The sequence below is a fragment of the Dendropsophus ebraccatus genome, chromosome 11 (assembly GCF_027789765.1).
Source record: "Dendropsophus ebraccatus isolate aDenEbr1 chromosome 11, aDenEbr1.pat, whole genome shotgun sequence".
Classification (NCBI taxonomy): Eukaryota; Metazoa; Chordata; class Amphibia; order Anura; family Hylidae; genus Dendropsophus; species Dendropsophus ebraccatus.
In genome coordinates this window covers 26543429-26561449 of record NC_091464.1, presented here as the reverse complement: position 1 = coordinate 26561449, position 18021 = coordinate 26543429, and the positions used below count along the sequence as shown (strand labels likewise).

Below are 18021 nucleotides of genomic sequence, written 5' to 3'. Positions count from 1 at the left end.
CATGTAAGCATTGCTTTTTGATAAAGTTATGTTTGTGATAGAAAATCTGACGTTATCTGTCGTGAGATACTTATATACATATACAGCAGTCATAGGGTGGGTTCACCCTACGGAATTCTCGCGGATAAACTCCGCAGAATTCCGTCGGCTGTCCGCGCACACGGCTGCGCGCCTTTCCGCCGGCTCCATAGACACCATTCTATGGGCTGGCGTATTTCGCTATCCGCCGAAAGAAGTGACATGCCACCGGCGGAAGTGCGTGCGGCCGTGCACGCGGACAGCCGACGGAATTCTGCTGAGTTTATCCGCGAGAATTTCGTAGTGTGAACCCACCCTTAGGGTGGAAATTTCAAGTGCACGTTTTAGGGCCGTTCACACTGAGTAAAACAGGTGGAAATTCAGTGGACGTGTTAGGGCCCATTCACACGGGTCGAAAACAGGTTGAAATTGCGAGCGAACCGCTGTCATGGACTCCTCTCGAAATCTCGCCTGCCTCACTGTCATCTCACATGCACATCCGCTCAAACGATTGACTTGTCAATTCTTGGAGCTGAGAGAGAGGAGGCACTTGTGATCACAGTGAGATAAATGGGAGACCGCGGCAGGGGTTCCACTCGGAATTTACACCTGTTTTATTTATTTAGTGTGAATGGGCCCTAACACGTCCATCGGGTCTTTGGTCAAGCGGTGACAGTGCCTGACATGCATCCTAGCACTCACACAGTTCCTAGCAAACTCCCCTTGTGGAAAATCCAGCTCTTGTGCTGTTATCTCTCTCTGTCACTGTTTCTACCTCACACACAACAGGACATTTTACCTCACAACACACTGACTGGACTCCACATAAACTGCTTCTATGTCCCTCCTCTAACTACAAAGCAGAGATAATTAATCCCCCCCCCTTGGCCATGTGCTCACTGATTGGTGGGATATCAGTGGTGGGCGGGGTTACAGGTGAGGTATTACAGGTTGCTTGGTAACCGAAGAGACAGATCATGTGACTTGGGTCTCAGAAGGGAGGGGGAGGACTGAGGAGTGGAGACAGAGTGGACCAGGAAGTGAGGATGTTCTGCAGCTTCTGGGGGTGAGTCAGGATGTGCTGCAGATAAACGGCCCAATTCATGCAATAGACACATAATACAAACAAGCTTAGATTATGGATGGGGAATGAACAGGGTTAATTTTTATTATTAGGAGTACCCCTTTAAGCATTGAGGACTAGGCATTCTCGGATTAATTATGAAATGCAATTTGCATTGGTGATTAGGGGTGGTCACCGCAGCATTTAGGAGGTAGTGAGCAGCCCCTTATTCTTCTGTTTTACCCCTGCATGATAGGAACTGTCCAGAGCAGCAGCAGGTTGTCTATGGGGATTTGCTGCTGCTCTGGACAGTTCCTGACATGGACAGAGGTGGCAGCAGGGAGCACTGTGTAAGACTGGAATAATATACCACTTCCTGCAGGACATCCAGCAGCTGATCAGTACTGGAAGACTGGACATTTTTAATAGGTTATTTACAAGTCTCCGGCACCAGCTGTTTGCTGGAGTTCCCCTTTAAATATACCCCAATATATCAAACCATCCCGTTTTCCCCAATAAGCATATGTCCTTTAGTCTAGGTGTACAGAAGCCCCCCACCCCAGACTGTCCTGTGTGAACACCCAAGCTTCAGGTGCGGCATTTATGAATCCCCTGCGTTTTCTGTCTGCGATTTGTAATGCCGTAAGTGAAGCAGCTGCCGGCAATGTGACAGTGTGTATGTCCGGGCATGAGGAGGAAGAGGAGGTGGTTGCTGCCGATGATGGTGGGAAAGGAGGAGGCGCTCAGCTGAAGCTGCTGCTAGTGCTCATGACGCAGGAAAAACGCACCGCCGGCCAAAAAGAGAGACACTGCGAGCCTGAAAACGGCCGGAATATAAGAAGTGTGTAAGCGGCCCGGGACCGTGCACACCGAGCGGCAGCGGAAACCGGCGCGGGAGGCAACGCCAAGAAGTTTTAATGGTCGTGAAGTTGTGTGGGAGGATATAAAGGAAGCGACACCGCACCGCTACAGTGTATGAACAGCGCGCTGACACAGGTGCGGCTTCTTCGGGCTATGACCGGCACACCGGCGGCTCTGCAGCGTCTCCAGCCGGGGAGGACGGCTCACTAGCTGGCGGTGAGTAAATGGCCGCTACACCCACCGGTGTGTGTGTCGTATAAGCGTGTCGCCGTTGTCCGGCGGTACCGCAGCGGCCGTGTGTACTGAGGCCTGATACGTATGTAGGGTTGTATGTGCGGAGCCTCCACCCTGGCCTCTGCCTCCTCTCCGCCTCCCTTTTTTCTAACATGATGAAGTGTAAAGGAAAATGGCTGACGTCTCGGCTCTCCCCATCCTGTCTGGGGCTGACTGAGGATGAGCTAGCACTCCTCCTCCTCCTCCCCGGTCTCTCCTCCTCCTCAGGAGCCATCGCTGCCCCGGCCCCCTCCTCCTCTGTGTCTCTCCTCAGCCCCCGGACATTTTATTTATGGCCGCTTAACCCGTGTATGCCCGCCGCCCCGCTCCTCCTCCTCCGCCCCGGCAGGCCGCCGCCGCCGCCGGCATTTCCTCCGCTCCCCCCGCTGCCCTCTCGTTCTCTCCTCCCCCTTCCCTCTTCTCTTCTGCTTTCTGCCAAACGCCATTACTGAGGTGGAGTGATTTGGAGGGGGTGGGTGGGGGAATAACAAGGAGAGCTATGTAGGCCCTGCCCGCGGTTACAGGCCTGACACCCGCTGCTATAAATGGCAGCCTGCTCTGCCCGGCTGCAGCCCCCTGCCCGCCGCTAGCTGACGCCGGCCCGCAACACACGCTGCCCGGCCTGGACGACGACACGGACACCGGCCGACGTGTAAGTAGAGACGGGGCCGGGCCTGGGGCGCTGGAGCCGGCTGGGGCCGCCTGTCACTGCCGCTCTGTGGCCCTGTCATCCGGGCCCGCACCGCCCGCCGCGGCCGCCCACAGGGACATATACTGCAGGCCTGTGTATAGAGGGATATACTGCATATATGTATATACTGCACACATATGTGTATATACTGCAGCCCTGTATACAGAGAGATATACTACATATATGTATATACTGCACACATATGTGTATATACTGCACACATATATGTATATACTGCAGCCCTGTATACAGAGAGATATACTGCACACATATATATGTATATACTGCACACATATGTGTATATACTGCAGCCCTGTATACAGAGAGATATACTGCACACATATATATGTATATACTGCACACATATGTGTATATACTGCAGCCCTGTATACAGAGAGATATACTGCACACATATATATGTATATACTGCACACATATGTGTATATACTGCAGCCCTGTATACAGAGAGATATACTGCACACATATATATGTATATACTGCACACATATGTGTATATACTGCAGCCCTGTATACAGAGAGATATACTGCACACATATATATGTATATACTGCACACATATGTGTATATACTGCAGCCCTGTATACAGAGAGATATACTGCACACATATATATGTATATACTGCACACATATGTGTATATACTGCAGCCCTGTATACAGAGAGATATACTGCACACATATATATGTATATACTGTACTGATATATACTGCACCCCTGTATACAGAGAGATATACTGCACACATATATGTATATACTGCACACCTGTATATAGAGGAATATACTGCACACATATATGTATATACTGCACACCTGTATATAGAGGAATATACTGCACACATATATGTATATACTGCACACCTGTATATAGAGGAATATACTTCACACATATATGTATATACTGCACACCTGTATATAGAGGAATATACTGCACACATATATGTATATACTGCACACCTGTATATAGAGGAATATACTGCACACATATATGTATATACTGCACACCTGTATATAGAGGAATATACTGCACACATATATATGGCACACCTGTATATAGAGGAATATACTGCACACATATATATGGCACACCTGTATATAGAGGAATATACTGCACACATATATATGGCACACCTGTATATAGAGGAATATACTGCACACATATATATGGCACACCTGTATATAGAGGAATATACTGCACACATATATATGGCACACCTGTATATAGAGGAATATACTGCACACATATATATGGCACACCTGTATATAGAGGAATATACTGCACACATATATATGGCACACCTGTATATAGAGGAATATACTGCACACATATATATGGCACACCTGTATATAGAGGAATATACTGCACACATATATATGGCACACCTGTATATAGAGGAATATACTGCACACATATATATGGCACACCTGTATGTAGAGGGATATACTGCACACCTGTATATAGAGAGATATACTGTACATATATATACTGCACACCTGTATATAGAGATATACTGCACACATATATGTATATACTGCAGCCCTGTATAGAGATATACTGTACATATATATACTGTACATGTATATAGTGAAATATACTACCCACATAACTGCACCCCTGTATATAGAGCGATATACTGCATACACATATATACTGCACACCTGTATATAGAGAGATACTACACACATATACATATATTTATTGTGTATATATATATATATATATATATATATATATATACACACTAACTATAGAGATATACTACACACACACTATTGATATATACTGCTCACCTTTATATAGAGATTGACACACATATAGAGACATACTATACAACTGTACATATATTAAAAAAAAACATGTATATAGATAAATATGTCCTGCTCACCTGTGCATGGATATATATACTACACACTTCTATATAGATATGTATTGCTCACCTGTATATAGATATATGCTACTTACTCACATACAGAGATATATACTGCTCACCTATGTATAGAGTTACACACACACCTGTATATAGATATCTATATACTGCACACATAGAGATATACTACACACATAATTGCTGCTCACCTTTATATAGAGAGATACTACACACCTGTTTATAGATATGCTATACCCCTCTCTATAGAGATATACACTGGGCACCTGTATATAGAGATATATATACTGCTAACCTGTATATAGATAGATATACTGCACACCTGTATGTGTACACCTGTATGTGTGTGTATATACACACACATACCGTAGACCTGTATATAGAGATATATGCTGCTCACCTGTACATTGAGATAGATTATATAATATATAGTGCTCACCTGTATATAAAGAGATTATATTATATTGCTCACCTGTATATAGAGATATATTGCACACCTGTATATAGAATATATATATATATACATACACACGGAGGGATATACTGCCCACATGTACATAGAGATATATATGCTGCCCATCTGTAGATGGGTATACCCAGCCCACAGCTCCGGACATGTATATAGCTGTATACTGCTCACCTGTACATAGGTATACACAGCCCACAGCTCCGGACATGTGTATATAGCTGTATACTGCTCACCTGTAGATGGGTATACCCAGCCCACAACTCCGTACATGTATATAGCTGTATACTGCTCACCTGTAGATGGGTATACCCAGCCCACAACTCCGTACATGTATATAGCTGTATACTGCTCACCTGTAGATGGGTATACCCAGCCCACAACTCCGGACATGTATATAGCTTTATACTGCTTACCTGTAGATGGGTATACCCAGCCCACAGCTCTGGACATGTATATAGCTGTATACTGCTCACCTGTACATGGTTATACACAGCCCACAGCTCCGGACATGTATATAGCTGTATACTGCTCACCTGTAGATGGGTATACCCAGCCCACAGCTCTGGACATGTATATAGCTGTATACTGCTCACCTGTACATGGTTATACACAGCCCACAGCTCTGGACATGTATATAGCATAGATATGTATATTGCACAGATATATACTACAATCAGCTCAGCACATATAGCTGTATATTGCACACCTGTACAGATATACACAACCTGCAGCTCTGGACCTTTATATAGCTATGTACTGCACACCTGTACAGATATACACAACCTGCAGCTCTGGACCTTTATATAGCTATGTACTGCACACCTGTACATGGATATACACAACCTGCAGCTCTGGACATGTATATAGCTGTATACTGCTTACCTGTAGATGGGTATACCCAGCCCACAGCTCTGGACATGTATATAGCTGTATACTGCACACCTGTACATGGATATACACAACCTGCAGCTCTGGACATGTATATAGCTGTATACTGCTCACCTGTAGATGGGTATACCCAGCCCACAGTTCCGGACATGTATATAGCTGTATACTGCTCACCTGTACATGGTTATACACAACCTGCAGCTCTGGACATGTATATACTGTAGCAGTATACTGCTCACCTGTAGATAGGTATACACAGCCCACAGCTCTAGACATGTTTACACTGCGCTCAGCCCTCTACATATAGATACACTAGGCTATATACTGCGCTCAGCCCTCTACATATAGATACACTAGGCTATATACTGCGCTCAGCCCTCTACATATAGATACACTAGGCTATATACTATACTCAGCCCTCTACATATAGATACACTAGGCTATATACTGCGCTCAGCCCTGTACATATAGATACACTAGGCTATATACTGCGCTCAGCCCTCTACATATAGATACACTAGGCTATATACTATACTCAGCCCTCTACATATAGATACACTAGGCTATATACTGCGCTCAGCCCTCTACATATAGATACACTAGGCTATATACTGCGCTCAGCCCTCTACATATAGATACACTAGGCTATATACTGCGCTCAGCCCTCTACATATAGATACACTAGGCTATATACTGCGCTCAGCCCTCTACATATAGATACACTAGGCTATATACTGCGCTCAGCCCTCTACATATAGATACACTAGGCTATATACTGCGCTCAGCCCTCTACATATAGATACACTAGGCTATATACTGCGCTCAGCCCTCTACATATAGATACACTAGGCTATATACTGCGCTCAGCCCTCTACATATAGATACACTAGGCTATATACTGCGTTCAGCCCTGGACATATAGATACACTAGGCTATATACTGCGCTCAGCCCTGGACATATAGATACACTAGGCTATATACTGCGCTCAGCCCTCTACATATAGATACACTAGGCTATATACTGCGCTCAGCCCTCTACATATAGATACACTAGGCTAGGGCTGGGCGATATTGGCCTAAATTAATATCGCGGTTTATCGCATATGTAGCTGCGGTAACGATAATTGGACGATAACTATGACACGCCCCCTTTGTAAGCCACACCCTTTTACAAGCCACACCCACTTGGCCGTGCCAAACTGGGGATAGTTTGTTTCTATAAAGTTAAAAAAAAGTACACTAACTTAATGAGCAGCAACCCAAACTATGTACACACCACAGGACATGTATATACAGATATACAGCATACAGCTATGTACACACTAAAGGACGTGTATATACAGGTATACAGCATATAGCTATGTGCACACTACAGGACGTGTATATACAGGTATACAGCATACAACTATGTACACACTACAGGACGTGTATATACAGATATACAGCATACAGCTATGTACACACTACAGGACGTTTATATACAGGTATATAGCCATGTACTATAGGTACCCAGAGTATATATGATGGGTATATAGTATATACAGGTGACAGTACAGTACAATCTATCTATCTATCTATCTCTCTATCTATCTCTCTGCCCTACTATACGGGGAGGCAGACAGGGGTGTATGAGTATACGGGGGGCAGATTGGGGTGCATCACTATACGGAGGGGGCGGACAGGGGTGTATGAGTATACAGGGGGGGCAGACAGGGGTGTATGAGTATACAGGGGGGGCAGACAGGGGTGTGTGAGTATACAGGGGAGGGTGGATAGTGGTGTATGACTACGGGGGGGGCAGACAGGGGTGTATGAGTATACGGGGGGCAGATTGGGGTGCATCACTATACGGAGGGGGCGGACAGGGGTGTATGAGTATACGGAGGGGGCGGACAGGGGTGTATGAGTATACAGGGGGGGCAGACAGGGGTGTATGAGTATACAGGGGGGGGGCAGACAGGGGTGTATGAGTATACAGGGGGGGCAGACAGGGGTGTGTGAGTATACAGGGGAGGGTGGATAGTGGTGTATGACTACGGGGGGGGCAGACAGGGGTGTATGAGTATACAGGGGAGGGTGGATAGTGGTGTATGACTACGGGGGGGGGCTGACAGGGGTGTATGGGTAAACAGGGGGGCGGACGGGTGTATGATTATACGGGGGGGGGGGCGGACAGGGGTGTATTGCTGTATAGGGGGGCGGGCAGGGGTGTATTACTATACAGAAAGCTGCATGCTGGGACCTGTAGTTCCCTCAGTAACAGTACAGGGCTGTAACATAGAAGGAATGCATGGGCTGCAGCAGCCAATTATTATCCTGCTTGTTGCAGCCAATTATCCCTCCTATATTATAGTCCTGTACTGTTACTGAGGGAACTACAGGACAGCCGCCCCCACGTGCTGCTCCTCCACCTTCAGCTGTGACATGGCCTCCTTCCTGCACACACAGGACATTAGCATGTGCAGTGCTCGTGCGACCGGGGGATGGGGGGGGCGACCGGGGGATGGGGGGGGGGGGACCGGCACCAGTCCCGGCCAGCAAGCGTTGAACGTTAATGTCCTGTGTGTGCAGGGACACTGGACAGGACGGGTGCGGAGGAAGGCTGTGCACTCAGGAATATTCTCCCCTGGACCCTGCTGCTCCTCCATTTCCCCCGCACACACCGGCGTCCCTGCACACACAAGACGTTAACATCCTCCGGCCGGTGAGCGCTGCACATGTTAATGTCCTGTGTGTGCAGGGACGCCAGCCAGGACAAGTACAGCGGGACGGGGGGAGGGCCGGCGCTCGGACTGGACGGGTGCGGGGGGACGGCTGTGCCCCCGGGCATTCTCACCGGGACCCTGCTGCTACTCCCGCTCTGATATGGGCGTCCCTGCACATAACGTGCAGCGATCATGCCGGGCCGCGAGTTTGCGTGCAGGAGCGCTCTGAGGATACAGGAAAGAGGGTACTCTGGGAGCTAAAAATACAAAATTACCGCAGATACCGTCCTGGCAGAGTTGAGGTCGGTTAACCGACCCCAGTGACGGTATCGGTATTTTTGCGGTATACCGCCCAGCCCTACACTAGGCTATATACTGCGCTCAGCCCTGTACATATAGATACACTAGGCTATATACTGCGCTCAGCCCTCTACATATAGATACACTAGGCTATATACTGCGCTCAGCCCTCTACATATAGATACACTAGGCTATATACTGCGCTCAGCCCTCTACATATAGATACACTAGGCTATATACTGCGCTCAGCCCTGTACATATAGATACACTAGGCTATATACTGCGCTCAGCCCTGTACATATAGATACACTAGGCTATATACTGCGCTCAGCCCTCTACATATAGATACACTAGGCTATATACTGCGCTCAGCCCTCTACATATAGATACACTAGGCTATATACTGCGCTCAGCCCTGGACATATAGATACACTAGGCTATATACTGCGCTCAGCCCTGGACATATAGATACACTAGGCTATATACTGCGCTCAGCCCTGGACATATAGATACACTAGGCTATATACTGCACTTAGCCCTGGACATATAGATACACTAGACTATATACTGCGCTCAGCCCTGGACATATAGATACACTAGGCTATATACTGCGCTCAGCCCTGTACATATAGATACACTAGGCTATATACTGTGCTCAGCCCTGTACATATAGATACACTAGGCTATATACTGTGCTCAGCCCTGGACATATAGATACATGTACTGCACTTAATATACTGTAAATAGTTATACTGTTATATAGTGAACATAAGTAGGTGTACTGTATATAGTTACACTTATTTCCTGGACATATATAAGTGCACTGTACTGTATACAGCCCTTAGGTCTGTGCTGAATATAGACAGGCATATTTAGCATTATAGTCCCAGGATGTGTGGGACTGTGGGATGAGATGTCTGGCAGCGGTCTATGGTCAGACATCTCTAATTGTCGGGAAATCCCAGTATTCTGCTGTCAGAACTAGTGTTGCGCTGACCTATCAAAAGTTCGGCAACGTTCTCAGAACCCAAACTCCCGGCATTTGCCTCCCCACGTCTGCAGATGTTTGATGCCGCCCTAGGCTGCCAGGAAAATATGGATATAGCCTATGGTTGTATCCAGGTTTCCCACAACTTCCTAGGGCTGCTCCAGCTTTCTGCGGGGAATAAAATGAGAGTTTGGGTTCTGAGAACATTGCCGCACCGTAGTGGTGTGACAGGTCCGCTCAGCAATAGTCAGAAGTAAATGTAAGAGGTGCAGCTCTAGGATAGATTGGGGCTCCCCGCCATACTGAGACCTCCGTACAGCACAAGGTCCTGTGTCAGAACTAAATATAAATGCCTGGTGCTGCTGTCAGACGATGGCTCCGGCTTAGGCCAGGGGTCCCAGTGATCGTCTCCTCCTGATCTCAGCCATATATACACATCTATCTGCTGTAAGCAATGTGTTAGTATAGTGTGTGACATAACCGTCCCATACATGTATGAGTAGCCTGCTTAGCCTGGCTGATATCCTGGTATTACTTCCTTGTTTCTCTTTGCATCAGCTTCACTTTCTTTTCTCAGCTTCTTTTAGGGATTTTACAGACTAGGAAACGAATAGTAAAGTTATTCAAACGGCAAATACCAAAGCACCAGCCTGCACTATATACTGACTGGGTTCTTTAAAGGGGGTTTCTGGGAATAAAAACAAAATATTTTACTTATGGGTGGTTTAAAAAATAAACAACTAAAAAAAGATTGTCACCCACCCTGATCCCCTGCAGCTTGTGGTGCTTGCTGGGAAGAGCAGGCAGGTACTGTGGTGTCAGCATGTCACTGGCAGCCATCAGAGCTGCAGCTGGGCTGGATCAGGGGAGGAGAGGAGCACTACTTTTTTTATTTTTACACCACCTTCAACTATATATGCAAATCAAAAAGAAAACCCTTCTTACCAGGCTTTCCCATGAATGGTTACCCTACACGTTAGTGGAAAGTTGAACCATCAAATACGGTAGCAGCGCCATGGACGGAGATGTCAATAAGTGAGCCCCAAAGGGAAAGGCCAGAATGAGTCTAGGCTCGGGAGAAGCTCAGAATTGTGAACAATTTGTGCCGCAAAGCAATGTTCTATCCGGCTATGGTGCAACACTCAGCATTTGCTGCCAGGATCATGCTGGGAGTTGTAGTTCTGTCGTAGTTTAAGCGAGATACATTAGTGTTGTGAATGTTAATAAGCTGCTTAGTTTTACACTTCTCGGACACACAGCAAAAATTCACTGAAGTCTGTGACCGGCACTCCTCGCCCTTGAACAGAGACCCTGCTGGCAATGCTGTGATGTTGGTTATATTGTACATGTGATGCAGCAGCCAGTCATCAGGACCGCTGAGGCCAGTCATCTGTTACAGCAGCACATGCTCCATGTACAGGATGTTATGGCAGCAATGCTGCTGGGGGATCCTGGAGCAGCAGCAGACCCCTTTGGTATGGCCACAAGTTAAGGGATGAGAATAGGGTTGTCTTTTACAAGTCCCCTAACAGGGATTGAGAAAGCCCTTTGCCATTTCTATTCTGAATGGTTTTAGATTCGACGTATAGGAAGAGAATGGCCGTTCTTGTCTGTACTGTTTATGCATTGATGGTGCTGAAGATGCACTGAAGCTTCTGTGGGAATTATCTGGTCAGGGCGTTGAGATTGAGCTGTGAATGAAGTCATCCTATGCAATGACCATAACGTTACTGGCTGCTAAAGGGTTATTTCTAGCTTGTAAAGCAATGGCTTATTATATGAAGATGGTTGAATGGGGTCTTGCTCCTGGGACCCCTACAGATCGTGAGAATGATGTCATAGCACACGTGTTAATGTTTAACAGCACACTCTGTTAGCAAGTTGATGAAGGCTGTTTGCCGAAATTCGTCTTACTGTGATAGAAACTGTTGGTGAGTGCCAGGATTTATTTATTATAAAGTCAGGTCACCCTGCCTTGAGCACCACCACTGAACGGAGTGCCGTCATACACTGCATTAGGTGTGGACCCGAGTTCCCTTTGGGTGACAACACAATGATTACATTGCATTGCAGTAACAGTGATCATTACTCGCTATTGGACAGTGATTTAATGCAGGTAGATTTTGTGCTTTTACCCTTCCTAAGGGGCCTATCCCACAGTAGCGAGAATCAGCCGAATTGGCCCGATTTGGCCGATTTTAGCTCCGTGGAATAAAGAGAACGATCAGCCGATGATCGTGTCATCGGCTGATCGTTCATTTAGGTTCAGACCTAAAGTCGTTGTTCGCCACCAGCGCATCGCTACGGTTGAATAGCGGTGCGCGGCGGTGACCGTCGATTTCAGCAGAACCATACATTACCTGTCCGGGCCGCAGGTCTTCTCCTTCTTCTTCCGGTCCCACGCGGCAGCATCGGCTTCAGAGCGGTGCTGTGTGAACTAACAGACCGCTCAGCCAATCACTGGCCGGGACCGCCGCATCCAGTGATTGGCTGAGCGGTCTGTCAGTTCACACAGCCCTGCTCCGAAGCTGCTGCAGCTTGCGGGACCGGGAGAAGAAGACCTGCACCCAGATAGGTGATGTATGAAGCAAGGGCTGTAAGGACATCGGTAACGATGTCCCTGCAGCCCTTGTTTCACAATCATCGGGGCCGTGGAATAGGCCCAGTAAACGAGCGATGATCTACCAGATTGGTGCTCGTTTACGTCGTTGATCGGGTCCTGCTCGTCTGGTGGAATAGGACCCTAAGGGCTAATTCACACAACCGTTGTTCTGTGCGCAATTGCGGACAGAACATGAAACCAATGTTATCCTATTGCCCCGTTCACACGTCCGTACGTGTATACAGTGCCGCGATCTGTGCCGCAAAAGAACGGACATGTTGTAATGCGGACCATTTTTTTGCTATCTCTGGGGTAATGATGTGTGAACACAGCACTACGGATACAAATACGGTAGTGCGTGCCGTGGGGCCACGGACTGCACTATGGGTGTGTAAATGTGTCCTAAGTTTTCCTTGCACAGCAGCGCTCCTGGCCATGCTGTAGTTCCCCATACAGTGAAGGTGAAGCAGTTGCCCCATTCGTTCACAGGATACATTGAGGTTCCAGAGACTAGACCGTCGCTGATCATCCCGTAATGGCATGTGTTTCTGGGACCCCAGAGTGAAGGACACCGTGCTAGTTTAGAGCTGTGTCCCCTTTTATGCTTTCCCCCGCACACAGGCACCTTAGGCCTCATTCACACGTGCAGTGATTAGAGATGAGTGAACCTTGAGTATGCTCGAGTCCGTCCGAACCCGACCGTTTGGCATTTGATTAGCGGTGGCTGCTGAAGTTGGATAAAGCCCTAAGGCTATGTGGAAATCATGGATATAGTCATTGGCTGTATCCATGTTTTCCAGACAACCTTAGAGCTTCATCCAACTTCAGCAGCCACCGCTAATCAAATGCTGATCTTTCGGGTTCGGATGGACCCGAACCCGATTCGCTCATCTCTACTGGTGATATTTCTGGGCCACAAAACCTCCGTTATTTTTCTCTGTGATCGATAAAAAATCATCTGTATTTGCATCCGCTCCAGTATCGGTAAAATGTGAATAGTACTAGTTTGCATGGATTTGATCCGTATTTTTTCTGGACATGCGTAAAACATAAGATCACTTAGACTTTTATTGATAATCCATAAAGCAATCCGCACTAGAACATGTCCATTTTTTTAAATTTTTTTTACGTTATGGATTACAAATCAAAATTGACTCGGACTGTGCGAATAGTCCAATATAACCAATGTGCTCTAAGTTGAACCGTGATTAAGGATCTTCAATTACGGACAACTTTGCGGGATATGTGAATAAGGTCTTAGCCACCTGTTGTGTAGGCAACCGAAACGTGGGACCATTCCAGTGAAGAGGGAAAACTGCTGTACCCTGTGAGGGTGAGTGTCCTGTTCATTCACAGGATTCCTGGGAAGCCTCAAAGGTCAGACCCCCTCCGTTCATAAAGTAATGGTCTATCCTAGTGGTATGAGATGGGATCGCCCCGTGTAGCTGTGAGTATAGGGGCATTACGAATGGTCAGTAAGCTTTTATTGTGTGTGAAAACCCAAGCTGCCACTTTTTGAGACTTCTCCGGTTATCTGCTTACTTTGTCTTCACTGACCTTTGGATACCTGTTTATTTCAGGAACTGAGTGACGACGTATGAGTTATGTCAGAGGGTGATACCTTCCAGTTACCAAGACTTTTAGGCTGTGTTTTTCTGTGAAAGTTCTCATTTCTTGGCTTCCAGTTTTGTGTTACTTGGCAGATTATGTAGAGTAGAAGAGGTGGGAAAGTAAAGCCCCTATTACACGGAGCGATGTGGAGAGCAAGGTCAGGTCAGCAGGTCAGCTCTCGTTTGCTCTTTGTTCCCCCGCCCATTGCTGGTGCCATTACATGTGCCAACAGCAAGTGAGGGGGCGCTGTCTGGACGATTGTTAGATCATCCGGGCAGCCCCATGCAGGGGTGACATAATGGGACCCCTGTTCTAGTAATGGGTGGTCCCCCCACCGATCAGGCACTCATCCTCTGTTCTGTGGATTGGTCATGAGTGGTGGTTTTAGAAAACTAAACCTGGTTGCTAGAAAAATCAGTAAACCTTTATTACTATCATGCCTGTTTTAGAGTCTTTAAATGGGGTTGTTGTAAGATCTCGGAAATAAACTCTTCAATAAACCTCAGCAGTTCTTGTTTACTGTGTGGTCGTGTGACTTTTGGTGGCGTGAGACTGTGTGAGGATAAGTAAGGTAGGGGGAGACACATGCCAGTATGCCATCATTGGAGACCTCTTCAGCAAAGTGTTAGCTCCATGCACTAAGGGGCGTGCACACTACGGAATACGCGCGTATGACCCGCGGCGGATTTCAGCACTCGTACCCGCACGTGGTGGCGCACATCTCCTGGTGCCATAGACACTATTCTATGCACGGGCGGAATCCGCATTCCACCAAAAGAATCGACCTGTCGGTTCTTAAGGCGGAATCCGCCCGTGCATAGAATAGTGTCTATGGCACCAGGAGATGTGCGCCGCCGCATGCGGGTATGAGCGACAGAATCCGCCACGGGTCATACGCGCATATTTATAAGCACCCTGAGCCAGTGCTGGAGATGAGTGCAGGTTGCAGGTGCGATTGTTGAGAAAAGCTGAGCCGTTCACACTTTTTGTCCTTAATTGGCTTCATTAGGGAATCCTATTCGGCTATCTTCTTTTTTTTCAGCTTTTGTCTTTACTATAACTTTATGGTGAGTGGATCATTCCTGCAGGTTTATGTAATAGAATGTCATCATGGTGGTGTGGACATCACTTGCAGCTGCTGGCTGGATTGGAGGTCAGTCAATGAGAGGTCTCTGTCGATCACCCATAGTGCTGTATGCCATTGGGCCTATGCTAGTGGCCTTACAGTGGCTCCCAGCGTGCTGCCAGCTATGCTCAGAGTGGCTATTTCACCATGTGGGTTGGTGGCTCACCAGATCTATATTCTAATTTGATCAATGTGAACAGCTGCATTGGAATTTGTGTGATCATACCCATCCTATAACCATGCCATAAATGTGGTTATCACTTTAGGATTTTGCTACACTGATATGCCTGGTTGTGTGACAAGGAACCATTATGTTGCATGATTACTATCACAAATAAAAGTGAATGGAGTTGCAACACTACAGCCACTGCGGCTTCCGCAGGATTGAATCCAGCTCTTCCCCGACACCTGGGGTGCAGTGGCAGGAAGCGAAGCAGCACAGGAAGCGGAGCGCAGATCAAATCAAGTGCTTCGCTTTGTTTAGATCGGGAGAATACAAGTGGAGGAGGGGACAGTCTGGAGTAGATGACAATGCATGATGGGATTTGTAGTCTGGTACTTACATGGGCTGATACTGAGGCCTACTCTGCTGAGGAGTTCATAGGGGAAAATGGTTTGACTAAAAGGTAATGATATTGGTTATGAAGTAGTACTAGTGTTGTACTGCTACTTTGAAAAACTTTGCAGGTTTATGGTAGAACACGTCAGCATAGTTTTCAGTCACTGTGTGGCCAAATCTCTTGTTATCTGTGGTGTTCTCCTCCCTGAGATGACAATGAGATGACTGCTGAGAGGCGATCTCTGTAGAACAGGAAGTGTGAGGCTCAGGGGTCAGAGTATGACCTCCAGGCTTCGTAATTGTTTCGTATATACTGTCATAGAAAATAATAAAAGGAAAAAGAAAAAAAATGACTTGTGTAAGAAGCATTCATTCTTTGGGCCCTGTTAATTTAAACTGCTAAAAAGCCAATCACAGCTTAGATTTTATATTTTAAAGGGTACTCCGGACAAGCTTACTTTTTGTGCAGCTCAGTCAGAAGTGTGACGTCGTGGCACGTCTGCGTATAGCGCATGCTTACAAGGGGGTCCCATACAAAGCATAGGGTCTAGGATTTTGGTAAAACCCTGTAAAGTAGTCTGGGTAGCTTCACACGTAGCAGCAGATTTTCTGCTACGTATCCGCAGCAGGTCTGATCTAAATAACTGAACACAGCATCAAATCTGCTGCGGATCTGATGGTGCGGATTTAATGCGGTGTTCATTCATTTAGTCAAGTCTGCTGCAGATCCGCAGCAGAAAATCTGCTTGCTACGTGTGAAGCTACCCTTAGGGTAGCTTCACATGTACCGTATCGCAGCTTATTTTCTTCAGCAGATCCACAGCAGATTTGACTAAATGAATGAACACCGCATCAAATCTTCAGATTCGCAGCAGATTTTACAGTGAGGATTTAATGCTGTGTTCATTCATTTAATCAAATCTGCTGTAGATCCGCAGCAGATTTGATGAAGCTACCCTAAAACAGAGAAATGGACTGTTGGGATGCGTTCACACATACAGGATCTGCAGCAGATTTGATGGCCCAGAGTTGCTTTGCATTGAATCTGCAAGTTCAAATCTGCGCCATCAAATCTGCTGCAGTTCCTGTACGTGTGAACGCATCCTTAATAAACATAGGTCAGCCATGTTTAAATTTAACATAGACTGCTAAAAGTGGAGCCTGTTTTTGCACATGGCCAGGAAATGGTAGTATAGTTTTACCAGTAAGTTAAATGGTTAATAAATCTTAAAAACTAAAAGAAATTCTGAACTTAGGCCCTATTCGCACGCTTTCCTGTGTCACGGATTTGTCGTTGGTGAAAGGCCTGACGTGGAGTCACCCCCGGCACGGCTGCTTCATTACTATGCCCCGACTTTCCCCGCTGCAAGCAGTCTATTGACAGATGATGCTGCACGGAGGAGGGGGGACTCCGCATCAGGCCTTCCATGGACGTCATGTCCGTGAAACACGGAACATATGTATAAGGCCTTAGAATAAAATAGTCACAAGCATGGTAAAAGAGCATTGAAAATCTGGGTAATTTGGTGCAGATTAAAATAATAAAAAATAGCACCTGCCTATTTTTGTCAGACTAATCCTTTTTAGAATGATGATTTTGTTTGGGCTTTCTCTGCTGTTAGTGATTCGTGGTATAAAGCTATTTCTCTCTCCATTTCTAGGGGTGATCGCTGGGCTCCCGTTAGCCAGTAATAGGTGCAGAGAACACTTCCTCCCTTAGTTGCCAATCGCAGCACTACAGTCACTCCTTACTGCTATACAATGACATAGTGCTGGTGAAGGTCCACTGAACTGGCATACACAGTACACTACTACAAATGGCAAGGGGAGAAGGGGTTACTGATGCACTGGGCTGAAGAAGTGGGATACAACTCTGGGGAGTCTGAGAAAACATGGATACAGCCTGTGGTTGTCATATTAAAGGGAACCATTCACCCCGTGGCCCCCGGCAGAAACTGACATACA

The 18021-nt window shown here is 46.7% G+C and overlaps 1 protein-coding gene across 2 annotated transcripts in view; it reads left to right on the top strand.

Moving 5' to 3' along the window:
- Positions 1–1767: 1767 nt before the first annotated feature.
- The window catches only part of USP9X (ubiquitin specific peptidase 9 X-linked), an 83824-nt gene continuing 67570 nt past the window's right edge, over positions 1768–18021 (top strand). Inside the window, exon 1 of one of the 2 annotated variants that reach the window (XM_069945817.1) lies at positions 1768–2158. The gene's annotated coding sequence lies outside the window, so the exon portion shown is untranslated. Of the gene's footprint in view, positions 2159–2438; positions 2868–18021 lie in introns of those variants that run through there. The other variant, XM_069945818.1, reaches the window with a different exon arrangement.